This window comes from Sceloporus occidentalis, unplaced genomic scaffold, assembly GCF_023333645.1.
Source record: "Sceloporus occidentalis isolate IW3139 unplaced genomic scaffold, rSceOcc1.0.p SCAF_224, whole genome shotgun sequence".
NCBI lineage: Eukaryota > Metazoa > Chordata > Lepidosauria > Squamata > Phrynosomatidae > Sceloporus > Sceloporus occidentalis.
The window spans coordinates 547,806-575,744 of NW_028317204.1; the positions used below are offsets into that span (position 1 = coordinate 547,806).

At 38.1% G+C, this 27,939-nt stretch overlaps 6 non-coding genes across 6 annotated transcripts; 1 reads left to right on the plus strand and 5 right to left on the minus strand.

Annotated features, from left to right (window-relative positions):
- Positions 1-17,796: 17,796 nt before the first annotated feature.
- TRNAL-CAG (transfer RNA leucine (anticodon CAG)) lies at positions 17,797-17,879 on the minus strand. Its single transcript has one exon. It is a non-coding gene; the product is annotated as a tRNA-Leu (tRNA).
- A 154-nt stretch (positions 17,880-18,033) lies between these two features.
- On the minus strand, positions 18,034-18,116 carry TRNAL-CAG (transfer RNA leucine (anticodon CAG)). Its single transcript has one exon. It is a non-coding gene; the product is annotated as a tRNA-Leu (tRNA).
- Positions 18,117-20,283: 2,167 nt separating this feature from the next.
- Positions 20,284-20,366, minus strand: TRNAL-CAG (transfer RNA leucine (anticodon CAG)). Its single transcript has one exon. It is a non-coding gene; the product is annotated as a tRNA-Leu (tRNA).
- A 1,301-nt stretch (positions 20,367-21,667) lies between these two features.
- Positions 21,668-21,750, minus strand: TRNAL-CAG (transfer RNA leucine (anticodon CAG)). The gene has a single exon. It is a non-coding gene; the product is annotated as a tRNA-Leu (tRNA).
- A 512-nt stretch (positions 21,751-22,262) lies between these two features.
- Positions 22,263-22,345, plus strand: TRNAL-CAG (transfer RNA leucine (anticodon CAG)). Its single transcript has one exon. It is a non-coding gene; the product is annotated as a tRNA-Leu (tRNA).
- Positions 22,346-23,978: 1,633 nt separating this feature from the next.
- On the minus strand, positions 23,979-24,050 carry TRNAE-CUC (transfer RNA glutamic acid (anticodon CUC)). Its single transcript has one exon. It is a non-coding gene; the product is annotated as a tRNA-Glu (tRNA).
- Between the last annotated feature and the right edge of the window lie 3,889 nt (positions 24,051-27,939).

The window sequence follows — 27,939 nt, forward strand, 5'->3', positions numbered from 1 at the left end:
ACTTTGGACTATGCTGAGAGGACGGGGTGCCCCCTCCTGACCCTTTCACTAGACGCTGAGAAGGCGTTCGATAGGGTCAGTTGGGAGTACCTAAAAGTATCCCTGAGAACATTCAGTCTAACGGGATGGATATATAAAAACATTACAGCCCTCTATACTAATCCTAGTGCCAGAGTAGTTGGACCAGGGCTGTGTTCTAATTGGTTTGATCTTCAGAATGGCACCCGCCAAGGCTGCCCACTTTCACCTATACTTTATATTCTTTCTTTGGAGCCATTTGCCAACAAAGTGAGAAATAATTGCCATATCTCAGGTTTTAAGATTAATGAACAAGATTACAAGATTATGCTATATGCAGATGATGTTGCTGTTTCTTTATCTAACCATATAAATTCTATGGTTTATTTTCTTCAAGGAGTGGATACATTTAGTATGGTTTAAAATTATAAATTAAATCTGGATAAAACGATTTTTCAGGCTAAGAATTTAGACGACTTAAGTAGAATTAATGAATTTGAATATCTAGGGATCTGCATACCAGAGAAAATAGAAGAAATAGTTGAGAAAAACTTTCTCCGTCTATTAAGATTCTCGAATCAATTACTAAAAGAATGGAAAAAAAGTGGAATTATCGTGGTGGGGTAGAGTGAACGCTATACGATCTTACTTATTGCCGAAATGGATATACTTATTTCGCATGCTCCCCTTAAGCACTCTAGTTTTGCTAATTTTGTGTGGAGAGGTAAAATCCCGAGAGTTAAGGCTAGTCTACTGGGCCTCCGTACTAGAGATGGGGGGATGGGATTCCCCATGATAAAATTATATTACGAAGCCAGTACTTTATTTCACATATGTAGAACATATCAAAACCATCTTAAAGAGGAAATTTGGTACAAAAAAAAAATAGAAGGCTTTAGATAGTAACAATCTAAATAAATTAATTTGGTCTACGAAAGACAGAACAACTATATTGCAAATTAAAGGTAAAAATAGTATTTTGGATAACATCATATCTGAGTGGATGAGTATTAAAAAGAGATTGGGAATTAAAGATAAATTGTTAGACCTATTAGATATACATCTATTGGAAGCATCCATAGAAGATATTTCTTTGCACCATTTGAGAGTGGCTGGGCTGCAAAAGATAGGCGACCTGGTTTCGCAGGGACAAATAATATCACTTCATACCCTTAATGAGAAATACTACCCAACGAAGCTATCCATATTTACTTATTTGCGAGTAAAAAACTTTATTAATAAACATGTTTTGTCTACTCAGAGAGAAGATCTCCATAAATTGGTATCACTATTTAACCTTAAACATTCGTTAAAATTATATTCTAAATGCGTGGAATCAATAAGAATTAGAGAAGGAGGCAATTCAATAAAACCATATACAGCTAGATGGGAAAAAGATCTAAATTGCGCACTCCCAATAAATGAATGGTTAAGTGCGTTTAGAAGATTGCCACCCAGGTTGCATGATCTTTCCTTATTGGAGACACAGTTTAAGGTTGTATACAGGTGGTACATGGTCCCGACTAGAGTCGCGGATATTTACCACATTACTTCTAGAATTTGTTGGAGATGTGGACAGATGGAGGGGTCATACCTTCATATATGGTGGTCCTGCCCAAAAGTTACTAAACTCTGGGAAAAGACCCTTGACTGTCTTAAAAGAGTGGCCAATATAGAGGTACCAAATTCCCCAGCATCACTTTTGTTACATATAGGCTGGCCGATCCTGTCCTCAGTACAGCTAAACGTAACAATACACCTATGTTTAGCAGTTAAAAGAATAATTGCGAAACAATGGAAACAAGATAAAGAATTTAATTGGGTTCAAGTGGAAAACCAACTGAAATACCAACTTACGATGGAAAGGGAAGTTTCTCGATTTCATTCTTCTAACTTTAAGAAAATTTCAATTTGGGATAAATGCCTTCAAATAATGTTTCCACTGAATTCAGGCATCAGATGAATAGTTAACAGACTTACCTCTCATTAAAACGTTAGCTTACCAGCATTAGCTTCCTCCCCGTTCTCATCTTTTTTTTTTTTTTTTTTTTTTTTTATGTTTATTTTCGGTCAGTGAATTAATAATATGTACTGTATCAATATTATTGGACACCACACTGTCCGATTTATTGTGTTCATGTAGATGTCATGTGTAATTTCATTTTTTTGTTTGTTTGTTTTATGCTAACTATAAAAGAAATAAAAAGTATTTAAAAAAAAAAAAAATCCATCTACAATAGTCATTTACAACATTAACCCCGTCTGCGCTGGATTTCTGATCCATTTCATGTTATGTTAATGGGCAAAATTGGCTTTTCTTTCAAAAAGAAGGACATTTCTATGTGACCCCAAACGTTTGAATGGTAGTTTATATCCAGACATAATACTGAAAACACTTAAAAGAGATCATAAGCCAAACTTATAGTATATAGAGATGAAAATAAAGCTGATTGTTACGCATAGTTTACATGAACCGTCTGGGCAGAGCGATTTTACGCGCTGACGAATTTATTTTATTCTTTTTTTTTTGCCGGACTTTAGAAACATTTAGCTGTTGATATGATAACCGGTTCTCTGTTATTTTGGCACAAAAGATGCAATAAATCCCATTATTACGGACCACCAAGAAGGCAGCGTAAGAATGTGGTGATAAAAGGCCTTTTTATCGACAATTACCCCTCGGTACAGGATATTTATGATATGTGATAAGGGATATGTCTGGAAATCGAGAAATAAATCATACGGTAAGTGGTGGGCAAAGTTGGGTCCAACAAATCCAGAAAATGTGTGAAATGCATTAACATATTGCGTAATATAAATAATAAATAATATATAATTATATTATTGTAAAATATAAATCATAAATGAATAATATATAATATATTATTATCTTATTATTGTATGATATAAATAATAAATATATTATTATCTTATTGTATAATATAAATAATATATAATAATAAATAACATAACTTGCATAATGTGTAAAGCGACCATATGACAAGATCAATTACCATAATAGGATAGATCTTAATCTTTATTTCAAGGAGGGGGATTATCAGTGATACATGTAACAATTTACATTTACTCATTAGAGCTCTTCTGAAAAATGGACCATCAAGGAAAATCATCCATTATAACACAAATTTCAATCTAAAATCTGCTCGTTTTCTGAAATACTAAAAAAACAAAAATTAAAAAAAAATAAAAAATCAGATGCCTGTTTTTTGGGGGTTGGAGACCTATAATACGCTCATAATTTGGTGTAAAATGGTAAAAAAAAAATTGTGATAATTAGACGCAGGTGGGTGATGACATAATAATCCTTTCTATCTCCTTCATGCCCCCCTCACTCCCATGTACTTATAGTACTTTTTCATTGTCTTCTTGTCTTGATGAATATCCAATTTTTTTAGGCATGAAAACATACGTTGGTGTATTATTTTGTTTTTTATTCTATGAGCACCTATGGAAAGACAGAAAAAGTTCCAGCAGGGAGGGACTGAAGATTAAAATCGGCTCTGGCACTTTAAGGCCAGCGGATGATAAACTGCGTACATGCGGCCACCGGCTGGACACACACGGCCAAACGTTTGGATCTTACCTGCAATAGAGGTATGGAGGAGGCACCATGGGATAGCGGCCCACTGGACGTTGTCACAGTTTGTCCAATGACCAGTCCGAGCCTGTGCTCTCCAGTTATATAACACCCCTATGCCAATTTAATTTTGGGAAACGGGGCTAGTAAATTATCCATAAAAAATATTCACTCTCTATATAAAGTGCATTGCCCTTGATACAGTGTTGTGAAATTGTAATATTTGATACTATGTTTCATTTTGATGCGATGCCACCTATGGATAGTTTGGGAATCCATCTAGTAAGACAGTTGTGTTTGCATTGCAGATTGCAGAATAAATAAAGCCAAATGCATTCCGCGTGAACCACTGGTTGAGGTCATGACTGTTTCATGCGCCACTTGGCTCGGTGCTTGTGCGTGTAAATAAAATACAAAACAAAAAAAGTGTTCGAAGCTTCGAGGGTTGATGGATCTCTTGGACACTTGGCAGGCGTTTGGCTCTCAAATTCTCTAATCACTCATCTTTAGAACATTTCATGAACCCCAAAAATCAACCGACGCTTTCTTTCCGAAGAGTGACTTCATGCCGAGCGTATGCAGCAGCTGCTGGCCGTTCTGCGCTGGTGAAAGGATGTTTCCCACTTGTGAAAAAGATTCATCCAATTGTAAATCGGAACGTGTAGACTTTATATCTAAAGCGGGAAGAATGCGTTGTTTTTTAATGTAAAACCGCTGCATCCTCTTCTTGGCTACTTTTTCCAGAAATGTAGAGATTGTGAAGACGTTTTATCCCTGATCGATGGACCCAACGAAGGTTACCCATCAAGGTTCACTGTCCATACCTTGCAATGGTAGCTTTCCATAGTATGTCTCTTTGCGAGTCCCCCAGCTACAGCAACATGGTCCAAACCACTCTGTAAAGACTAAAATACAGCAGCAGGAAACCAAAATCTTAAAATCTTCCAGAATAGGAGGTATAAGAGTAAATATGCGGGTTACAATGGATCAACTCTGACTGGCACCCGAGTTAAGGAAGGCCTGGCCGATACGCACCTCCAGGAATTAGGGAGTGGTGGAGAGTAGAACAAGTTCTTGAAGCTCTTCTGCTAGGCCACCAGGGATTGCGACCCAGTACAACTTCACCAACGACGAGAAGTTTATCAGCAGTAGCGGAGGTCACAGAATCTTAGTTGTAGCTGATAAGCAGGGTATGGAGAAAGAGAGAAAGAGAAGGGAATGGAGATGTCAAAAGTAGAGAGAGTAGAGTACGAGAAAGAGAGATGAGTAGAGAGAGAAAAAAGACAAGGATGGAGAAGAGGAAAAAGATGGTAGCTATAAGAAAGAGCTAACGATCAAAGATTAGCCAGAGGATGAACAAGGTTATTTGCAGCTATATTGTACTCATCAGCCTGAAGCAGCTGCAGATGGTGAGGATGAAAACACGTTCATTTGGCAAACATTTTATGAAACCCTCCAAATCTGAATTTATTCCTATTAACACAAGTTTTTTTTGTGGTTTCCATTGGCAGGTCACCGGCAAATGTCTCAGAAAGGGCCTGCCGGTCATGGGCATGTCGGAGATTGAGTGATGTAAGATATAAGAGCTTCTCTGCAGGATGTCTGCCCAAGGCTAGAGCCAAAGCAACACTATGGAGGTAGCATGATCGTAAAGATGAATAAATGAATGAAAATATCCAAAAGTAGGTGAATTACTTCATAGATTATAACGCCTATCAATGAAGCAGCAAAGCTGGCTGTCAGATTTATCAGAAGGAATTGCATTAATTGGAGGTGGAAATAACTCTATTTCTAAGTCTTGTTTGATGAGTCTTTAGTTGAAGTTGATACCTTCTTTTGGGCCAACATAAAAAAATATGCAAAGTTATGTAATCTTCCTGGACCTCACGAGAAGAGGTTAATGCTTCAGATGGAATCATTCCATCTTCCATCATGGCTTCCATGTGAAGAACAGACTCTGAAGATATTTTCTATTGGGCCAATACAGCTACATTTGTTGTTTTTTATATAAACCTGAGAACAAGTGGTTGGAGGAGGCATAGCACCCTCTATTAACTTGAATGGACCCCATTGAAGTCTATAGACCTATTCAAGGAAATGCAGGATGCAATATATCCTCCAACCACTTGGGGCCACTAGTGCATAACAGTAGATGTAGATGTCAAAGCATATCAATAAAAAAATACAAAAGTGTGATTAACAGTATGATTTTTTTTGAGTGCCAACCATGTATGTAATATCTAGTTCTATGATACCATCCTGTGATACCATCTCATATGTCGTGGCACGTTCAGCTTTCCCCTTTATGATCGCTACAAATGATCATAGAAAAAAACTTTTTTTGTAACATAGTGAACGCTGTCGATCTTCCCCACCCTAGTCGCCAGTCTTCCGTCAAATAGGAAAAGCCATGAGTTTACTTTCAAGTGCCCAGGCTTCCTCTTACAATGACGAGAAGGCTGCAGATTGGTCATGTTGAATTCATATTGGAGTCTGTTGTACGTTCATTCAAACCATTTTTATTGCATTTAAATCAGTCCCAGGATCCTTAGTTGTTTGAACTTCTTCAATTACTTTAACTCCTCCCTCAACTGCCTCTATGGAAAGCACAGAGCATACTGCAGTATGCTTCTTAGGCATGCACAGTATAACTTGAATTCTAGTCAATAGGAGCTGATCTCCCAGCAAAATCAATGGCAGTAGCAGTAGCCAATCATATGTAAGCTATCTGAACACAGATGTTTTGCGAACATAGATGCAATTGACTGCTGCTTCATTGACTTCAATGGGAGAACTACTGCGCATGTTCAAGGTTCCAGTCACCATGTAAATGCTGCCTAAGGTACTGTAGGGTAATGTAAATCTTTACATTGAAGCAGCCCAGCAACAATTGCCCCTAACCCGTTTGCCACCTTACCCTTTTCTTCTCACCAAGGCAACCAATGGCCCATTGAAAAGGAATTATCTGAAACAAGAGCTTACGTGAAATGAAAGGATGTTTTAACTTACTGATTGTGTGGTAGATATGTGGAACAGCCTCCCAGCAGGAGTGATAGAGGATAATACAGAAAGGGAATTTTAACATGTGCGGGATAGACATACAGCTCATGAAACTAAGACGAGACCAACTACTGATTAAGGTTTCAGTCTTTACATCAGGAAAAAAATGAGGCAGACCAGACGGGGAGAATGGGGCCGATCTTCCAGCAAATTCTATGTTTTTAATATTCCATTTCTATGGTATTACTTTGTACCAGTATAACCCTTTCTAAATAACCCTCCTGTCCACCGGCCACCAGATGGCGCCACTAAATCACTCCATGGAAACATGAAAAACCTTAGGTTCCATGTCGGCATGGAAACTGGTCAAAACATGTTGAATATTAATCAAAAGAGACTACAAATCCTAAAAATCAGCCATGGGAGAAAAAAAAGGCGAACAGGGTATAAATTACCATTTTTTTTGAACACACGGTTTCAGAATGTGGTGTACCAGACACAAATGATTTCGCTACCAATACGTGAGCTAAGATATAGCTTTTAAACAAATCAGTGACTTTTAGGCCAACAAAGAAAAAATGTAACCTTCCATAAACCTCTGGGACCTCACAGGAAGAGGTCAACTCTTTAGATGGAATCATTCCATCTTCCATTATGGCTTCTGTCTGAAGAATAGACCTCGGAAGACTTTTTTCTATCCATGGTAATTTTCCATTTTTTTCTATGTTGGGCCAACTTCTCCTGGGCTAATATGGTTACATCCTTATATATATATATATATATATATATATATATATATATATATATATATATATATATATATATATATATATATATATATATATATATGTACCTGGTCCTCAATGGATGCATAGAGTGCTCTGATGATTTGAATGAACCCCATTCAAGTCAATGCAAGATGCAATATATCCTCCAACCACTTGAGGCCACTGGTGCACAAGAGTATACGTAGATCAGAAACTAGATCTATTGGAAAAAAAAAAAATTCTGATTCTGGTTAACCATCTTTAACTCTTTCTGGAACACTGGGCGCCACTCAACTAATGTAATAATGCCTAGAAATTCCCAGTGTATACAAAACAAACCAGCAACAATGGGCTTCCTTTATTTGTGCCATGTAGCCCGATTCCGAGGCAAGCATGGGGTTTTGTCCTGAGTTGATATAATAAGTGATGTATTTGTAGTATAAACTATCATCAGAAAGACTATGAAGAAGGTTCTTTGTCACTTCGAATGTCTTCCACAAAGGATCTTTTTATATAAAATACAAAAAAATGCAAGATTCAATCAGGTGGAGATGTCTTCGAGAAACATTATTACTGCTCACTGGTGCTTAATGATAAGATATGAGCAGCTGCCGACACTCGAAGATGAAGCCCTTAGCGTGGAACGGTCACCGCTTGTAACTGTATTTATTTAATACAACTACCTATAGGCTCACTTGGGTGGCTTTAATATTTTAAGTTAAGTTTTTAGTTTAAATACTTATAAAAGTTGAGATCAGTGGCAGCCTGTGGCAGAGCCAGCATTAGCTAATCAATTTTCAGCCCTGAAGACTGGCCATCTGGAACATCAGCGGGACCCACCATGATGTTAGCGAGACCACCCACCAATGTCTATGGGAACACCCTCGACGTCAGTGGGACCGCCCACTGACATCAGCGGGCCTTCCTGCCTGCATTCCGCAAGGGGGGCTCCGTGTAGCCGGAGCCATAAGGTTCCCAGGTATGCTATACTACTGTAACATAACATATATGGCTCTGCAAAACCAGCAACAGCCTCCCAGCAGAAGTGGTAGAGGGTAATACAGTGAGGGTATTAAACATGCATGGGATAGACATACGGCTCCTGAATCTAAGACGAGACCAACGACTGATTAAGGTTTGAGTCTTTACAGCAGGAGAAATGGGAGACTAGACGGGGGCCGAATGTGAATAATTCTCATAATAAAGTATTAAAAAAAAAGACCAAGAAAAAAACCATAAAAAACTATATTATGTCTTTTTGGAAACAATTCATTATTATTTCTGAATACACAGACTTTATGGAAGTGCGTTCTTTGGAGTGCGGGCACTTGACAATGTAAAATTAAACATTTTCAGCTGGAACGTTCCAGGAACAAATACTTTCAAAAGCTTTTGGTGAAAAAGAAATCTAAATTGTCTTACGGGGTTGTGAAGGAGATCAAAGGCTAAAAACCTCCTGCCGGAATATGTTTCATAAAGAGACCATGAAGTGGCCTAATCTTTCCTTTGAAAAATATTCACTCTTTGCCATGAATTGTCTGCTTCGCGACTTCATATGTTACTCAATTATTTCTTCTTAAAGGGATAGTACGGGGAAAAAATGAAAGGTTCCCACTTTGATCTGAAACTGTCCGTAATGTCTCATTTTCACCTAATACGTTTTACTAAGTTTGCTTTGACTGGTTTAGAATTTTAACTAACCCAAACCAACCAAGACTTTATCTGATCGTATGGCGGTATTCAATAGAATGTTTTTGTTTTGTTTGTCTGCCACAAAGTATCACATGGTGGATTAGTTAGGGGGCAATTTGACTTTGTTGTTTTTTTTTGCTCTCTTTTATTTTATTTCCAGCAATTCCCCCCAATAATTCACTTAATTCTAAAGGTAACTTTATTTAAATGGTACTTTATATATCATCCTCTTCATCTTTATATATATATATATATAAAAATGATATATTTTAAATACAAATTTTAAAATAATTTTAATTATCAATTATATTATATGTGATAAACAATATTTGTCCAATTTATGTTAGTTCTCCAGACAAAACAATTTTATATACAGATTATATTTGCTTAATTATGGATTTATTTTGTTTAACTACCAACCATTATATAATTTGTGCATCTTTTTCTCTACCTCGTTGGCATCCTGTGTATAAATGGGTCTATTCACTAAGAAGTCAAGAAGAAAGTAGAGTTAAATTATGGAAAATACTTGCAAAACAACTCTTTTATTCACTATTTGAGAGTACATGTCTCATGTGAGGGCATGCGAGTTGAATTGGAATTTGCAGGTTATCACATCATATATATATATATATATATAGTATACTGTATATATAATACTTTGGGTTTAATTAACCTAACTATACTATCAACCTGTGCTCAGTGAGATGAGGGTGACCAATGGGGTATTTTTATTATACCATTTTATTTTACTAATTCATTGATATATTTTAAAGTTGATTTTATTAATTATTTAAAAAAAAAAATCAAGCAAAATTTTAAACATAAAATTGTATATAGTATTTAGCAAAAATACATCTGAATCTGGTTTCCTTTAAACTAATGTTTTATGAACCGCTTCACCGATCTTGGATTAAATTTAGTACTTGACGTTAATCTCTTTCACATGAATACACAATATAAATGTTTTTTTGTAAATTGTAATTTTTATTGAATATTGTAACAGCCATGTACAAAAAGTTCGGAGCGGAATTTAGGGGAATATCTCCTAACCCAATGTGTGTGACACCTAGAAATAACTCAAGCTGTCACCATACAGGGAATCTCCAACCATTTTCTTACCGCTCGTTTCAGATCAAAAATACGTGTTCCAAAATATTTTATGTTTTATTTTTTACCTCAGTTTTGTTTTCAGGCAGCTGCATATTAGCCGTTTGTACGATTTTCGCTCTGTTATCTAATAGACAAACACCCTGGCTCCTTATCATACTGCCTGTGGGAAACAATAGAATGGCTCAGTCTTAATCGCCCTGTCGGACTCTCTGTCTAATGAAAATCTATGGAGGAATGGACTTATATTACTGTATACAGTGCTGGGGGGTTATATTACTGTATACAGTGCTGGGGGTTATATTAGTGTATACAGCGCTGGGGGTTATATTACTATATACAGCGCTGGGGGGTTATATTACTGTATACAGCGCTGGGGTTATATTACTGTATACAGCGCTGGCGGGTTATATTACTGTATACAGCGCTGGGGGTTATATTACTGTATACAGTGCTGGGGTGTTATCACTGTATACATCGCTGGGGGGTTATATTACTGTATACAGCGCTGGGGGTTATATTACTGTATACAGCGCTGGGGGTTATATTACTGTATACAGCACTGGGGTGTTATCACTGTATACATCGCTGGGGGGTTATATTACTGTATACAGTGCTGGGGGTTATATTACTGTATACAGCGCTGGGGGGTTATATTACTGTATACAGCACTGGGGGTTATATTACTGTATACAGCACTGGGGTGTTATCACTGTATACATCGCTGGGGGGTTATATTACTGTATACAGTGCTGGGGGTTATGTTACTGTATACAGCGCTGGGGGTTATATTACTGTATACAGCGCTGGGGGGTTATATTACTGTATACAGTGCTGGAGGTTATATTACTGTATACAGTGCTGGAGGTTATATTACTGTATACAGTGCTGGGGGTTATTACTGTATACATCGCTGGGGGGTTATATTACTGTATACAGTGCTGGGGTTATTATTGTATACAGCGCTGGGGGTTATACTTACAGAGATTTTTCATCGTTAAGTTGCTGATTGCTGTTGATTGGTTCAGGCAGTCTTTGGAAAGGTGGAGAAGAAGCGGGAGAAGGTAGAGAACCTCAGTACAGAACATTGATCAGATGATGCTAGTTCTACCGTATGAATGAACGTATTTATCCTATACTTGCATTAGTTTGTAAGTCCCAGAGCCTCTCGGCGTACTGTTTATAACCACACAACATAATTAATACACTTGTGACACTGAAAGGGTTAAGAAATGCTCATTTATCGCTGTTTCTGCTAATTCTGCTCCATCTGCGTAGAGTGGAAATAACTGGAATCACACAAGAAATGTGTTTAGTCTTTTTCCAAAATAAAAACATGAGTGATAATCCCTCAATGCTGTATCACATTCAGCATCTAAGCTCAATATTTTATTCTGGGGCCAAAACGCATCAGCCTGACGGGCCGCCACGTGAAAATGGATATAAAGCTTTAAAAGTTTTCCATGGGGATCCCCACAGGAAACGCACTTCAATAAAAAGTTATTGGCTTAATAGCATGTCCACCCCGTATTGCTGATATCATTAGTCCATTATTTAAATGGAGCGCAAATACACCATCGTAATTGGGATTTTGGCATTGTAAGCAAAGTGGTAAAATGGCTTCATATTGCAAAGGTCACTCAGATGACAAAAATAATGTATTTTATGTATATACATGTATATATGAGGGTGTGTAAGGGTGTATATATGTGTTTATATGAGGATGTGCAAGGGTGTATATGTGTTTATATATGAGGGTGTGTAAGGGTGTATATATGTGTTTATATGAGGATGTGTAAGGGTGTATATATGTGTTTATATGAGGGTGTGTAAGGGTGTATATATGTGTTTGTATGAGGATGTGCAAGGGTGTATATGTGTTTATATATGAGGGTGTGTAAGGGTGTATATATGTGTTTATATGAGGATGTGTAAGGGTGTATATATGTGTTTATATGAGGATGTGTAAGGGTGTATATATGTGTTTGTATGAGGATGTGCAAGGGTGTATATGTGTTTATATATGAGGGTGTGTAAGGGTGTATATATGTGTTTATATGAGGATGTGTAAGGGTGTATATATGTGTTTATATGAGGATGTGTAAGGGTGTATATATGTGTTTATATGAGGGTGTGTAAGGGTGTATATATGTGTTTAAATGAGGGTATGTAAGGGTGTATATATGTGTTTATATGAGGGTATGTAAGGGTGTATATAATGGCTATCGCAGCCCTCCCTACTGAATAAGCTATCATCGATGTTAGTTCATTGGTAAGCTGCCCAAGGTCTGACCCTGGGCAGTGTCCTTGCTGCCCTCATCTCGGTGGCCTCTGTCCAATACGCTGAGTACCAGGTTATGATGTCATATAAGCATCTAATGATACATACACTTTGTTAGACAATATCTATCAACATGTTGTAGAAAGAAACCCAATGCATGATATTTCTTTAAGCTTGAGCAATTAAAAATGAAGTTCAACATAGAAAAATGTTAGTTCATGCATTTGGCCTAATTTGACCTGCAGGAGTCAGACGGAAAAATATTCCCATGGAAATTGCAAGGAATATTAACAAGCTCAAATCAGCGGGAGACCACCAGCCCCCCCAACTAATGTCACAGATTATGGGATGTGAACGATTGTGACGCCAACACTGGTGTAAACTGAGCTACAGAAATCAACTGGTTTTTCAGATATGGTTGAAAACCTCCCACTTAATTCGCTTCGACACAAATGTATGTCTTAATGTGTATGTGTATGTCTTAATGATGGGGCCAAAAGGACAAGTACTGTGGGGCTCTTAGGTAAGCGTGATGTCACTTTTCGCCTGCATTAAAGACGGTCCCGCTGCACTGTGAGGCAGGTGGTTTCCATTATCCGTATTTCATCGGCTGCATGGGTGTCTCTTTTATGCTTTAAGTTGTAATCCTCCGTTTTGCTTATATTAGGTGGTGGGACAAATCAAAATTCCATGGTTTTCTGTGAGGTCGATTTATTAAAGTGGCTAAAATAATTGCTTGACAGACCAGTTCGACAGACTAAGAGGATTTGGAGAGATTTTTATCTCACTTCATTAGTCCCGGCCGGCCATCCAGAGCCAAAATTCACATTTTAAACCTTTAAATAAAAAAGAAACATGAAAATATAACAAAATTAACTACAGCAATCCATGTGTATATATATATATATATATATATATATAACATTTTATATTATAATTATATATATATTTATTACATTTTATATTATAATTATATATATATTTATTACATTTTATATTATAATTATATATATTTATTACATTTTATATTATAATTATATATATATATAACATTTTATATTATAATTATATATATATTTATTAAATTTTATATTATAATTATATATATATTACATTTTATATTATAATATATATATATATATTACATTTATTTAACTTTATTATATATAAATATCTTTATTATATATATATTACATTTTATATTATAATTATTTATAAATATATATATATATACCATAATATATATATATATTACATTTTATATTATAATTAAATATATATATATATATATATATATACAGATTTATCAAAAAAATATAATTAACAAAACAGCCGCTTTTGATTAGAATATAAAAGAATTTAACATTTTGCCTCTCAAATTAATTAACATTAATATTACATTATCTAATATAATATTATAATTATTATGTTTCAATCAAACTTTTAATTCTTTGCATTTCATACTGATTTCCCCCTTTGAAGTGATCTCGGTTTTTATTTACTTTTAAAATATATAGTGATAAAAAAAAAATGGATATGGACTTGACATTTTCCCTCTCAAATTAAGGATAGTAGATTACATTATTATGTAATATATTATCATTAGAATTATTAATCACATTTGTAATTCATCAGTAACTCATATTTTTATTTGCTTTTTTAAAATAGTAGAACAATAAATGCTAAGATGAGGAAGACATTTTTCTCCAGTGCATTATTAACAACAGAAAAATTTCAAAGAAAAAAAAGATTACAAAATTCTTATGATTTTTGTTTAATTTATTGTATTTTCTGTTTTGTGCGGATACTTTTTTATAGTGTATATTTCCATTTTGCTGCTAAATTTTTTTTACACTTTTTACGCAATCTGGAGACATTCAGAAATATTTTTTAATAAATAATTCTTGATTGAGGTTTCAGTCAGCTTCAGATTGTGTGACCTCAATCACCCTGAGATTGGGGTAAATTCCCTGGAATTTGGGGGTTGACAGTTCCTATGTATGACTATTTGGTTATTATATTTTTTCAGCTTATGTTATTAAACACAATTCATTGATATGATCGGTATTTTGGCCCTAGAGTTTATTTTCTCTAGTGCTGCACCCGTCACGTTTAGTACATACTAAGCCTGCCAAGTGTTTTAGTGAGATAAAATATTATATATTTACTATGAATTTGGAGAGATGCTTCAATTGCTCCAGCTTGTCCCACTAACAGCCCTTGGATCAAACTTCAAAGTGCCCGGAGGGGTAGGTTATACGCCGAGCACTCCTTCCCTATGCTAATATTAGTTTGTTTTAACAATCATAACCTGAGGTCAAGTCTTTCCTGCTTAATAATATCCAACTCTCAGATAAAGACTTTACTATATACATGGATCCTCAATCCATTCATTCGACTCAAGAATATGCCTTTTTATAAGTGCAGTGAACCAAAAATCCTGGATTTAGCTCAAAATCGGACGCCGCCCAGATTTTAATAATCACTTTACGTTCAGATTTTGGTCGATCGGTTTGCACATCTTTCTTTTACAAAAGTCAACATTGCATTTCCCTTTGCCAGATGACATGTCTACGGCGATTAAGAACATTGCCCAGTAATATGGTACATGGGCTTGATAATCATGACCTAAGAAGCTTTAACATTAATCGTGTAAAGATCTGTTACTTTTTTGATACGAGGGTATGGTGTTTACGAGTGGAGGATGCCAAGATTCTTGGTGGGTTTCAAGAGTTACCTCATTATGCAGGCCCATCTTCAGTCTTCTGCATCTTCAAGCTCACTGTGGTTGGTCCTTCATAACCTAGAGTCGGTGAGTTGAAATTGCAAGTCTACTGCAAACCCCCACCTTAGTGAGTGGACCCCATAGAGGTCTTAATTGTTGTCTTCATTACATGTCAACAGTAACACTCCATCACTTTGTCTTTAAGGCACCACCATAGTCTTCATGCTCATGGTCTCATCATTATTATTATTATCCTTTATTTATATAGCGCCAACAGTTTACGCAGCGCTTAATACAATACATAAATTCAAGGGATATGACAAGACAAGAATTGACAGACTAAGACAAACCGATACATTTGGTGGAGAGAGCCCTGCTCGCAAGCTTACAATCTAGAGACATCATTTAGGTCACTTCCATGTCTTCATTCTACCCCAACATTTTTATTGTCCCACCATGTAACCATCCATAATCCGAGTCTCTATTACTCTATCCAAACATTTTCCCAACATTATCTTCACCTCATCAACATTCCAGCTTTGTGTTTCCATTAAAACCCAATATCCTCATCATCGTGATGTCTCCATCCAAGAGCATGTCACCTTTCCACCTCTGTATGGTCCGTCCATATCTCTACATCTCACCCAGACGCCCCATCCGCTCCGCTCTACAGCTTTGGGATATTTTTTATATCAAAAAGTAGGACTCGTTTAACTTCAGAATCATAGATGCTGAGATGGTGCTACCAAAAACTTAGAGCCGCCATCAGGCTAAGATGCCCCTCAGAGGACATCCATTCGGTGAAGACAGGTTCCTTATAAACTTATAGTAATAATGTATCGTAAGTCTTGTGTTCCTTAATTTATGGATAATTTTATGTTCATTATTTGTGTTTGCGATCGGGCCCCTTTACTTAGGGCCCCTAAAAACCTTGAGCGACCCTTGTCCTAAGGGAACTGGTATGTGTTATTTCCTTAGTTTAATTACATGAAAACAACACAAGGAGCATGTTCAGTTTCTCTAGTTTTGAAAAATAAACCTTTTATAAACCTTTTTTATTACTGGACATTTTCTCCCTAATGGGATGACTAATGTAGGAGTGATTTAGTTCGCAACAAAAAAAAACTTAATCCGAGGGTTCCTTCCTAAATCACAGAAAAGCTCTAATGAGCTCCGGCATTCTTATTAAAAGACACATGCAACATTAGTCAGAAAGTCATCTCACGGCAATCTAATGATAAATGAAATAAAGCATAAATCATTGGAACGGACTTTAGTCTTCAGCCTGTTTTTGGAATGCAGTGGTGGTCTTGGCATTGCATGAAGCCTCCTGTTTCTTAGGTACCCCTGGTGCTCAAGTTCCAGTTGACTCTTATAACATCTGCTCTGAAAGGGGACAATTTATCGCTAGTATCAGATTTAAATAAGTTTAGCTTTTTGTTTTTTAAACTAGTTGTAGTTTTTTGCCCCATAATATAATGTTTTCAGGCAGCTGCATCTCAGTCATTTGTATGATTCTCGCTCTGTTATCTGACCCCCGATCTACTAAACACCCCGACTCCATATCATACTGCCTGTGGGAAACAATAGAACGACTCAGTCTTAATCATCCAGCTGGACTCTCTGACTAATGAAAGTCTATGGAGGAACAAACTTTATTAGCATTGCCATAAAGCATCAACTCAGTGTGGTGTTTGAGCCGGGAACGTCACTCACGATATCACATGACTGACAACAATGGCGGCCTCCAGGTCTACAGAGATAGTTTATTGGGACAAAATGAGATAACACCAAAAAACACTGACCGACATTACTGTATACAGCGCTGGGGGGTTATTTTGTTGTATCTTTCATGCTCAATCCCACTCTCTCTAACTCTCACCCACGTTCTCTTACTCTCTCTCTGAATGTCTGCCTACCTTCTCCGCTGACCGCTTCGGTGTCCCTGCCTCCTTGCCCCGCAGCACTGCTTCTTCTCTAACATCTTGTTGTTCTTCTTCCTTCCTCCGCTTCTCCGTGGACTTGACCTCCTGGTGCACTTCTGTAAAATGGTTGAGCCTCCAGACATCCTCTCCACTGATTGGAGGAACGTAAGAGAGGGTGTGCCCAGATGTTCTGCCATTTTGCGAAAGTTCACCATGCGCAATAATTACTTAATTGTGAGGTCTACGGGAGACCTCACAATTAAGTAATTATTGCGTCTATGGGGACCTCTATGAGTCTGGAACAAGACTCCAAATTTGAGTGCAAGGTGTTAAAAAAAATATCTCATAAACAATTTAAAATCTTAGTTTTGTGTGATTTTTAGTAAGAACAAACTATTATAGATTTGTTGTCAGTGTATTTATTGATGAGTAGATTTTATACTGAAGTCGCCAATCAATCTTGTTTTAACAGAAACTTAGAATCATAGACTTTGATGTCAGGCAATTTTTAACTCTATAGAAATAGATTTATGAGAATCCCAAGATTCCTTGCATGTGTCCAACCACTGTTACATTTGAGGTAACATTGTTTACAATCCTTTTACATCATTATTTTATTTAATTTGTTACGTAATTACCGTTAGTATTATTTTTGTATTATTCTGACAAATAAAAGTCCGTGTCAGAATTGGGATTCGAACCCACGCCTCCAGAGGAGACTGCGACCTGAACGCAGCGCCTTGGACCGCTCAGCCATCCTGACTTTTCGTCTGATCTTCATGTAACACACAAAATTATGCGTTGGTCAATATTGTGTGCAAGTTAAATATGTTTTTTATTATTATTTGCATTTCATTTATTGTTAAATTAGTATTTTCTTCCTTGTTCAATTCTTTAATTTCAGTGAGAAAATAACATGTCAGAAGTGGGATTTGAACCCACGCCTCCAGAGGAGACTGCGACCTGAACGCAGCGCCTTAGACCGCTCGGCCATCCTGACTTCCTGTGTTGGTAGCTGACATGCCTGGCTTCTGACTTTCTACCTGTCTAAAATACTTGTTATGGAACCAATAATTATTATTCTGGTCTCCCGGGGAACTTCCACTAAATGGCGGAGCTTCCAGGCACACCCTCTCCCCTGATTGGAGGAATGGAAGAGAGGGTGCGCCCAGAGGCTCTGCCATTTGCGGAAGTTCACCATTAATGACTTAATTGTGAGGTCTCCCGTGATGAGTCTGGAACAAGAATCCAAATTTGAGTTCAACATGTTAATAAAAAAATATATGATAAACAATTTTTAAATCTTAGTTTTGGGGGATTCTACCCACAACCTAAAGTTTTTAGGTCTTTAATAGAAAAAAAAATGCAGATTCAGCCGCCGAGTTTCGCTATTTCAGGGGGGAAGAGACGGACTTTTATTTTTATTCTTACCTAGTTTGTGGGTTTTAATTTTTTGGAATAAAACTGTGTTCCCCTGGCAATAAAATTTATTTTTATATAAAAACCGAGGTGTTTTCTCCGCCGCATTATTAACACTCGGCGGAAAAAACATCCTGGGGGTTTACTCGAGGGGTTAAACGGAGCACACTGCTGGGTCTGGAATGGTAAGAGCTGTGTGTGGGATGTTGTGAACCGCATTAAGAAATGAAGGAACACCATGGGAACAGACGCTAAACGCCAAGCGACCTCCTCGCTCCGCGCGTATGAATGAATCCTCCACTGATCGCAGCGTGGTTGGCAGTCGAGGTGTTTGGTCGGTAGTAGACTCTGGCAGGACTTGCTTTTTTCCACCAACAACAGAAAACCAACTCATAATTTTCAGGACCAGAGCAACACGAATAGTTGTTTTCTCTCATTTTTTTATTTTTTTTTTAGCTATTTCAAGGATATTTTACTGAATCAACTCCTGTTTTAAAGCTGCTGTTCCACCGAGACAAAAACATAAGCGGCACTCCCTGCGAAGAAACCTCCTCAGCAGAAAAAAAAAAAAGAAAAAAGATTAGGCAGCTGATGAAAGCCCCCGTCAGCCTAAGACGCCCCTCAGTGGATATGGATGGGGCAAGACAGGTTCCTGGTAAACTTTTATTACTAATGTATCTTTTTCTTTAAACAAAATATGATCCTTAGTCCTGAGTTAATTAATTTTAGTTTAATTTTCGTTTCATCATTTGCGTTTGAGATCGGGCCCTCTTAATGGGGGGCCCCTAATAATCTAGAGCTGCTCTTTCTTAGCAGATCTCTTATGTCAGGGGTGTCCAACTTGCGGCCCTCCAGCTGCTGCAGGACTACATCTCCCATCCTCCTCAGCCAGCTCCTTAGATGAAAGAGGATTATGGGAGATGTAGTCCTGCAGCAGCTGGAGGGCCGCAGGTTGGACGCCCCTGTCTTATGTATTCTTTCCGTGGTTTAAGTACATGGAAATAACAGAGAAAGGTTTTTTTTTAGTTTCCCTAGCAACAGCCTATCAACACTTGCTTTTGTATCACATGAACAACATGTGATATTTACGGGTGTCCCTATAGGTTTAAGGCCTTGTTTTCCATTGGCTAGCATGATGTTATTCCATAGCCAATGGGGACTCTTCTATCGCTGATTCTTTAGCGAGAGCTAGGGAGCAAACATGTGCGTAGTCTTTGCGGCAAATCTCAACCTGCTGGGGAGAAATTAGGATATTCTTACATCTTTAGTACATCTTTTTTATCATCTTTTTCATATTTTTTCTGCAAAATATTGCGTTTTGTAAGTGAAGACAGAGGCCAAATTAAAAAACGTAAGCAAGATATAAAATATGATTTCTGTAGCAACATTTGTATCCCTTCAGATTACAACCACTTTGATCGTTGATCGCCTCCTAAACGCGTTTAAAACGGGCGTCCGCTTGACGCCCCGGGGAGGGGCCAGACATGGCCCATGATGCCGATCCCGGTGTTGCTGAATGCCTCGACATCAAGGCATTACAGCAACACCGTTTAAGCTTAGAAAGTGATCGTTGATCACTTTCTAAGCTTGTTTAAGTCTTATGACTAGTCAGGCACGTCATAGGTCGTTAAGTGACCGTTTTGCATGACGTGCCTGACCGGGCAATGGACGTTAAGGGGTTAAAGTAAATCTCTTCAGTCGACTTTTTTTTATTTTCCTTTATTTTTTAAGTTTAATAAAAAAGCTCATGTCAGAAGTGGGATTCGAACCCACGCCTCCAGAGGAGACTGCGACCTGAACGCAGCGCCTTAGACCGCTCGGCCATCCTGACTTCCTGTGTTTTAGCCCTATGGTCATTGTGGAACACACGGTAGATGCGATGGTTACTTGTTTAAACCAAAATTATTTTCATGTAAATTCTTTCGAAACCGGGCATATGAAAATTATCCAGGCCAACACCCAGTGGAATCCATGCGAGAAAAAATCGTGAAAAACAGGGATTTTTGTAAAAATATTTTTTAAATATGTTTAAAAAAAAAAATTTAATAAAAAAAATATTAGTTAATTCTCCTCTAATCTTTTCATGAGCTAATAGAAGCATATTATTTCTACCTGCTATAAAAAAACCTCAAATCTTAGTCGTTGGTCTCGCCTTAGACTCAGGAGCCATATGCCTATCCCATGCATGTTTAATCCCCTCCCTGTATTACCCTCTACCACTTCTGCTGGGATGCTGTTCCACTTAAATACAACCTTTATCAAAGTAATACGTGATCGAAGAGTGACATAAATGTTTTTTTTCTCACTTCTTCATGTTACGGGTGGTGGGTCGGATTTCCTCCTTCCTGTAATTTATAGTCATGCTCTCCTCATTCTGGAATACTTCTGAAACTTAGCACCAAGGCCATAATTTTCTTGAAAATGTTAGTGTAATAAAATCTTTATATTTTATCTTCAATTTCATTTTGCACATTTCTCCCAACTGTCCTGGGATTTCTTTAAAACGAATGCGCCAAAGCAAAATGATACTAAAAAAAAAAATTTAAAAAAATGAGGACGAGAATTCTGGAAATAAAGCAGAAACTGTCAAGTGTGAAAGACTCCATATTCTTTGTGTCAGCCCGAGAGGCAGTTGCGTGGTTTTTAGTAGCGCTGTGTATTGTTATTGTCACCGCCAAACATGTGACCTGCAAAAAAACGCATTTTCTGAACTCCTCCTGGCTGCACTTCAAATTTAGCAGCGATTTTGTTTTTCTGCAACTAGAATCATCAGATCTTACTTTTAATGTGCAAAATACTTAAAATCAATAAATGTAATGTAATGTAAAAATTTATCATTGTCCTCCCGCTGATTGGTAACTAATCGGAAGTACGAACTATTATAGATTAGTTGTCTGTGTATTTATTGATGGGTAGATTTTATACTGGAGTCACCAATCAATCTTATTGTAACTGAAGCTAAGTATCATAGAATTTGATGGCAGGCGATTTGTAACTCCATAAAAACAGCTTTATTCGAGTCCTAAGATCGTCATTGTGTATTGTCCATTGACATCATTATTATTGGATTGAATTTGTTATGTAATCATTGTTAGTATTATTTTTTAAATAATATTCAACGACAAAACATCATGTCAGAAGTGGGATTTGAACCCACGCCCCCAGAGGAGACTGCGACCTGAACGCAGTGCCTTAGACCGCTCGGCCATCCTGACCTCCTGTTTCAGCAATTTACATGCCTACGTTCGGACTTTCTGCTTGTCTGAAATACTTATGGAACCAATAATCAATTGTAGAGAATTAATAGACAGGTAGACAATTAATAACACTTTTGTGTTTTCGAGTCGTGGTTTTAAATAATTGAGTTTCCCATACTTTATAAAGGCCCATCCCAAGTGAGCTTCTGCTACTCAAAGAGCTTGCTTGGCGCTGTACAATGCATGGTTAAATCAGTAAGACTACTACAAAGTCTCCCACTGACTTATACATTATACAGGGCCAGCTCAGGTTTTCGATGCTCTGGTCATTATGAAATACACAGTATTAACTTTAATAAGAGGGAATTTAACTATATATGCGTAACAATAGATGTAATGGATACTTTTTATATCCCGTATTTCAATAGAATTTAGATGAAAATAATTTTTGGTTCAAACAACGGAAACCTACGCTTCCGTCATTACCGCAAAATTCTGTTTATTCCATAATTACTGTAAAAAGCAACGTAGTCAGGATGGCCGAGCGGTCTAAGGCGCTGCGTTCAGGTCGCAGTCTCCTCTGGAGGCGTGGGTTCGAATCCCACTTCTGACATGATGTTTTTCTCATTGAACTTAAACAAGGAAGAAAAATAATACTAAGCAAGTTTGGGAGATGCATAAAGCTATTCAAAAAAGAATGGACTAAGTAGGTTTCCTTTAATTAGAGGGAATTTGAACAGGCATGGGATGGGAATTACTATTGTTGCCCTGGATAATTTTTATATCCCTTATTTCAAAAGAATATCCCATGCTTGTTTAAATTCCCTCACTGTATTAGCTTTTACCACTTCTGCTGGGAGGCTGTTCCACTTATCTACCACCTTCTCAGTAAAGTAAAACTTTCCTTTCATTCCATCTCATCCTCTGTTAGATTCCAGTCTCTTGTTGTAACTTTTCTCCTTTGAAAGAAACTTCTCTCCTCTCCTTTGTTTAAAAAATAAATAAATAATTTTATTTAAATTTTTAATTTCTCTTCAACAACTTGCACTTTTCCCCAGTTCTAAAAATATTCCGACCAGACGGCAAAATAACCGCCTTGCATTAGTTATAGAAACTGTACGTACTGTTACAAAATTAGGTAATGACATTAAATTAAGGGTAGAGACGGCCAGTAGTGGATTTAATCCGTCGCCTTTACCGCACGGTGGTTGTAAAATAAACTAACATTAACAAGGTCAATAAAAAGAGCCGAGGGGAACAGAATAATGGATTCATGTTCTCAGCAGAGTTTTCCAAACCAAAATGGACGTCCTCGAAATGTCTGAAAACTAAAAAAAAACAAAAAACAAAGCAATTTCTGTTCACACCAACCGAGGGACTAACCCGGCGATCACCGGCAGCATTTTATAGCTAATTTATTATCTATATTTGTGAAACTGCTCGGGTTTTCCTCAGTCTCCCGAAGACTCCATCCCCTAGAAGGATCACGCCCTCGTTTTGTTGGCAACATAAAAACCCAGACTCTGCCGGCAGATCGGCCCCATCCGGCCCCCGTCTAGTCGCCGTTTCTCCTGTTGTAAAGACTCAAACCTTAATCAGCCGTTGGTCTCGTCTTAGATTCAGGATCCCACGCATGTTAAAATTCCGTTACCTAATGAATATTTCACTTGCAATTATATGACGTATTTGCCCGGAAGCTCCTATAACATCTGTAACTAATTATTCAAATCTGAACGAGGTGAAACCAGTTTCTATGGTAGTGGTGGATTTGACCAATGGCACTCCGTTTTCCAGTTTATTGATTTGGGGGAAAAATGGGTTGGACATACTCTGGCCCATAGCTCTAAGTGTCCTTGTTTAGTCTGACCAATCCCTCTATCCCCCCTTTATGACCCTCTTTCCTCCCATGATGCCTCTCTTTCTTCCCTTTATACCCCTCTTTCCTACCCCCCTGGTGCACCCCCCTTCTCTGAGACCCCTCTTTCCTCCCCTGATGCCCCTCTTTTCTAGGAGGTCAGAATGTTTGCTGGGTATGAGGGGATCGCAGGGTTCTACAGCCCTAAAAGCCTCGATAATTTGTATAGAAACAGCAGGGGGCATAAACTGTCCCTTTAAGAATCTTTCTTTTATCGAGGTTTCAATTAATTTAGGGTAATCGAATGTAAGATTTTCATAAAATTATTTTTCATTACAAAATGCAAATTATTTAAGGGTTTCACTGATGACCGGAAAACAAAATAACTGCTTTCCCTGACCGGGAATCGAACCCGGGCCGCGGCGGTGAGAGCGCCGAATCCTAACCACTAGACCACCAGGGACGCATACGTGTGTATCTTTCTTTGACCATTTCCTCTCTGCTCTTCCTCTTTCCCTGATGCCCACTCTCCACCCCTGATGCCCTTCCCCCCTCTGATACCCCTCCCCCTCTGATGACCCTCTTTTATAGGAGCTCCGAATTTTTGCTGGGTATCGCAGGGCTCAACAGCCCTAACAGCCACGATAATGTGTATAGAAACAGCAGTTCAAATTTTGGGCAACAGGCCCCTAACATTTGAAAAGCTGGGGGAGGGGTAGACCTGCCAATTTTTGTTAGGGGCCTGTTGCATTTACAATAGCAATTCCCATTTTGCTATAGGTTAACCTTGGTGAAATCCGGGCCTGAATCAGGAAGACTAGCATTGTCCTTGGTTAGGGGCTAAAAAGCAGTGGGAGGTCGGGGCTGTGATGATTGGGGCCCAAAGGGAAGGGAGTTTTCCCAGGAGAGGCCCTGTTCTGTCCAACCCACTCATAAGTCAGCGTTCTTTTGGGGGAGTAGTGCTTACAGGGGTGCTTGCTCCCAGTGGAAAGGGTCCTCCCGAATAGCAGACTTGAGTCGTCAATTTGGAAGTCGACATGTTGGTGGTTTGTTCATAATCTTCGCTTTCCCCGCAGGCTGGGTCACGGGGGGGGTGCATGTTTTGTGGCAGCCGGCCCACTTACTGGTGTAGGCTTTTACCCCTTGTGGGTTATGTCGGCAATGTTGGGGTTAAGTGGATATCAGAACGATGGTCAATAAACGTATGCTGAGGCCCCATCCAAAATCCATGCTCACGGCTACGATCAACATAACAGTGATATAGCGCACAGCCCCGCAGCGCTGAAAAGGTCAACCAGACTCCGACGTGATTCTGATATTTCGACACGGCCCAAAAATAGAACGTTTATGGAATAATTTCCGTGTGTTTTACAGGGAACGTCCGACAAAACAATGAATTTGGTTATAGATATATCTATATATATATCCTGTCGGGTTTTATAGACTCGTCGGCCATTGTGTTTTATCGCCAAGGAGCATTCTTCAAATGGTTTCTTATATTTAACGGTCGAAGGAACGCAACGCATTCCAAGCTGCGTTCCAAATCCTCCGTCTTTCTAAGATTCCGACACGATGAACGGATTCAGCTGGCCGACCTTTCGTACTATTTAATGGTTACGTATATAAATATATAAACTGCGCATTCAATACTGGATTGTAAATTGTGTTGATTGTTATTAACATTCCTAACCATTTACACAAAAAAAACATACAATAATGACAAAAAATAATATAATATCAAAGAAACTGCATCCACTAGAGAAATTCTAATATGAGCAGGAAGAGAGCTAACCTAAAACCAACTTGTGATCCTTACTGTTGTGTTCCTTTGTTAATGTATAATAACACTCACACTAACATCGTACACTTACACATAAATATACACATTATCTCCCTACTCCATATCCCTACTACTGACCCTAGGCCCACCCTTGACATCCTAACATCATACTGACACCCACACACATACACTCATGCTAACACCATATGCAGACACACACTCATGCCAACTCCAAATACTGACATACCACCAGGTCAAGCAATGTGTGCTATATGACTTCTCTGAGGAAGCCAGGACTGGTCAAATTTAAACCTTTGCTTAAGAAAAGTGCTCATGCCTGGACTTTCTATGGCCGGTTTTCAAGAGGCTGCATATTAGCCATTATATGTTCTCTGACCCCAATCTACGTGGCAGACTGTCTTGAGAGCGCTCGGTGGTGTCACGCTGATGGTTAATATTGACTGTCATTGAATGGGGTGAATTATGTTTTTACGAGACTCTCACCAGCTGCTAACAGTTGAATTTTCGATGTTCTTAGATCATTGTACAAACGCTACGGGGTTCATTCCGAAGACTCAACGCTTGGAAGGGCAAACGGAATGCGTCTGATTTAATCCTGGCAACAAAACGTTGTGATGACCAAGTAATCAGCTCTTTCTCGCACGCTCTCTCTAAAACCTCTTCCATTATTTTCACCCGTTTCCCATGTACTTATATCTACAAAAAACGCAGGAAGGAACCTGGAATGCATTTAATGATCTTGGTGGCCAATGACGAGGGTTAGAGGGTCTTCACGATCGATAACCCCTACTTTTTTCATCATGTATGAACAAATACATACCATGGAAATGATATTTTCTTAACAATTAATATGTTTTCTGGATTTTTTTGTTGGGGGGGTCATGTTGAAATAGATGCTACTGATTGGATGGGTAGAATGTATCCCACCCGCTGTCACTGTCATGGGTTTATCTAGAAGTAACCCAACCTCTTAGAAGGCTCCTCCAGATCAAAGGAAGACTCGAGAGGGAACACTTAATGGTGTCAATTTAATATGGAGCCAAGCCATGGAGTATGTTGTGTTTGTGGGTTCCCCAAGCCCCCCATACCTTGCCCATGGGGATGCGGGGACGTTAAAGTGAACTTTGCCTTTTGAAGAGACACAGGGGCCACCCCGTGCCTCTCTCTCCTTTCAGTCTCCTGCGAGAAGGAGATTTTAAGTGCTGAAAAACTAAATAATTAAAGAAATAATATAATTTAATAAAAAAAATTTACTTGCACCAAGGAAGGAAGGAGATGAGGTCCCTCCAACCCACTCCTTGGGTGCCAGGAGGGTGGACAGTGAAGATCATGGTCCCTGGACCTACATTATCGCAAATATCTTAGGGCGAGGCAGAAATTTAAACCATCTGATGGGGCATAGCTGGGAACACTCAGGGTTTGCCCCTGAGCCTCAGGGTTTTTGCCCCAGTCTCAGGGTGAAGGGGCAGATTCCCCGGGTCACACAGCCTGAAGCTGACACCTTTCTATTCTCCCCCCACTGTGATCATATATAGGACTCCTAGATGATTGCCCCACTATGTTGATATTCCTGCTTGAATGCAGGTGACTCAATTAAGCGTATCTTTAAATAATGACAAGTCAAGCTTTCCACGATGACCCGTATTAGAGCCATTTGGATAATACATTTGGCGAGTCACTACATAGAACCTTTGTGCCTGGCTATTAAAGGGTTAATATTTCAAGAGTCTCAGGGCCCACTCCTTTAGAAAGTCCCCAGATACAGTGATTGGCCGGCAAGATGGCGGCTCTTGCGTATTGGTTGCCATAATTCATTTTTTTACTATATTTGTCTTTTTTTTTTTTTTTTGGATTTTCGCCCAGGACACCAAAAAACTTGATATTCTATTTATGTTTTTCCCCAAAACAACGGAAAGCAGGGGTTTTAACCCAGACCATATATAAGATACATGTTTTCTCCTTAATGACCTCTATCTTAAAGCTCTACCGAACAAAGCCACAAAGTATCTGTTTTTTTAACACTACAATTCTCAAATCTACGCAATTTTTTTTTTAAAATGTGGGCTTTGCTGTCCTATTCTCTGCCGAGGACCATGTCTGCCGAAAACGTTAAGTCCCGCAAACCTCATTCCAACTGTCAGCTATGGCTGAGGCTCGCATGCATCTGAAACAGTGAGAAATTGCTAAAATATTTGCATTGATACTGAGTAAATACATAACCTTCCAAGTGAACAGGATATAAATTATTCCCCTTATCTTCATCCTCGCTTTCCAAGTAGTTGGAAACAGGACCTTCTTTTGTTAATAATTAGTTTTAATCACTAACTACAAATACGCTGAATTTTAAAGTTGATGTTTCGGTTACGACTTGAAGGGAACTATAAACCTATATTATTTTATTTTCAGATTTTTCATTTAATTTTAATAATAAATTTTACTTTTATTCATTGATATGGTTTTGACGTTCACAATATTGCTTTTTTTTTTTTTTTTTAAATGAGCTTTCGGTGCCTCAGAGGTCTTTTCTTCAAATGGAATGAATGAAAAAAAG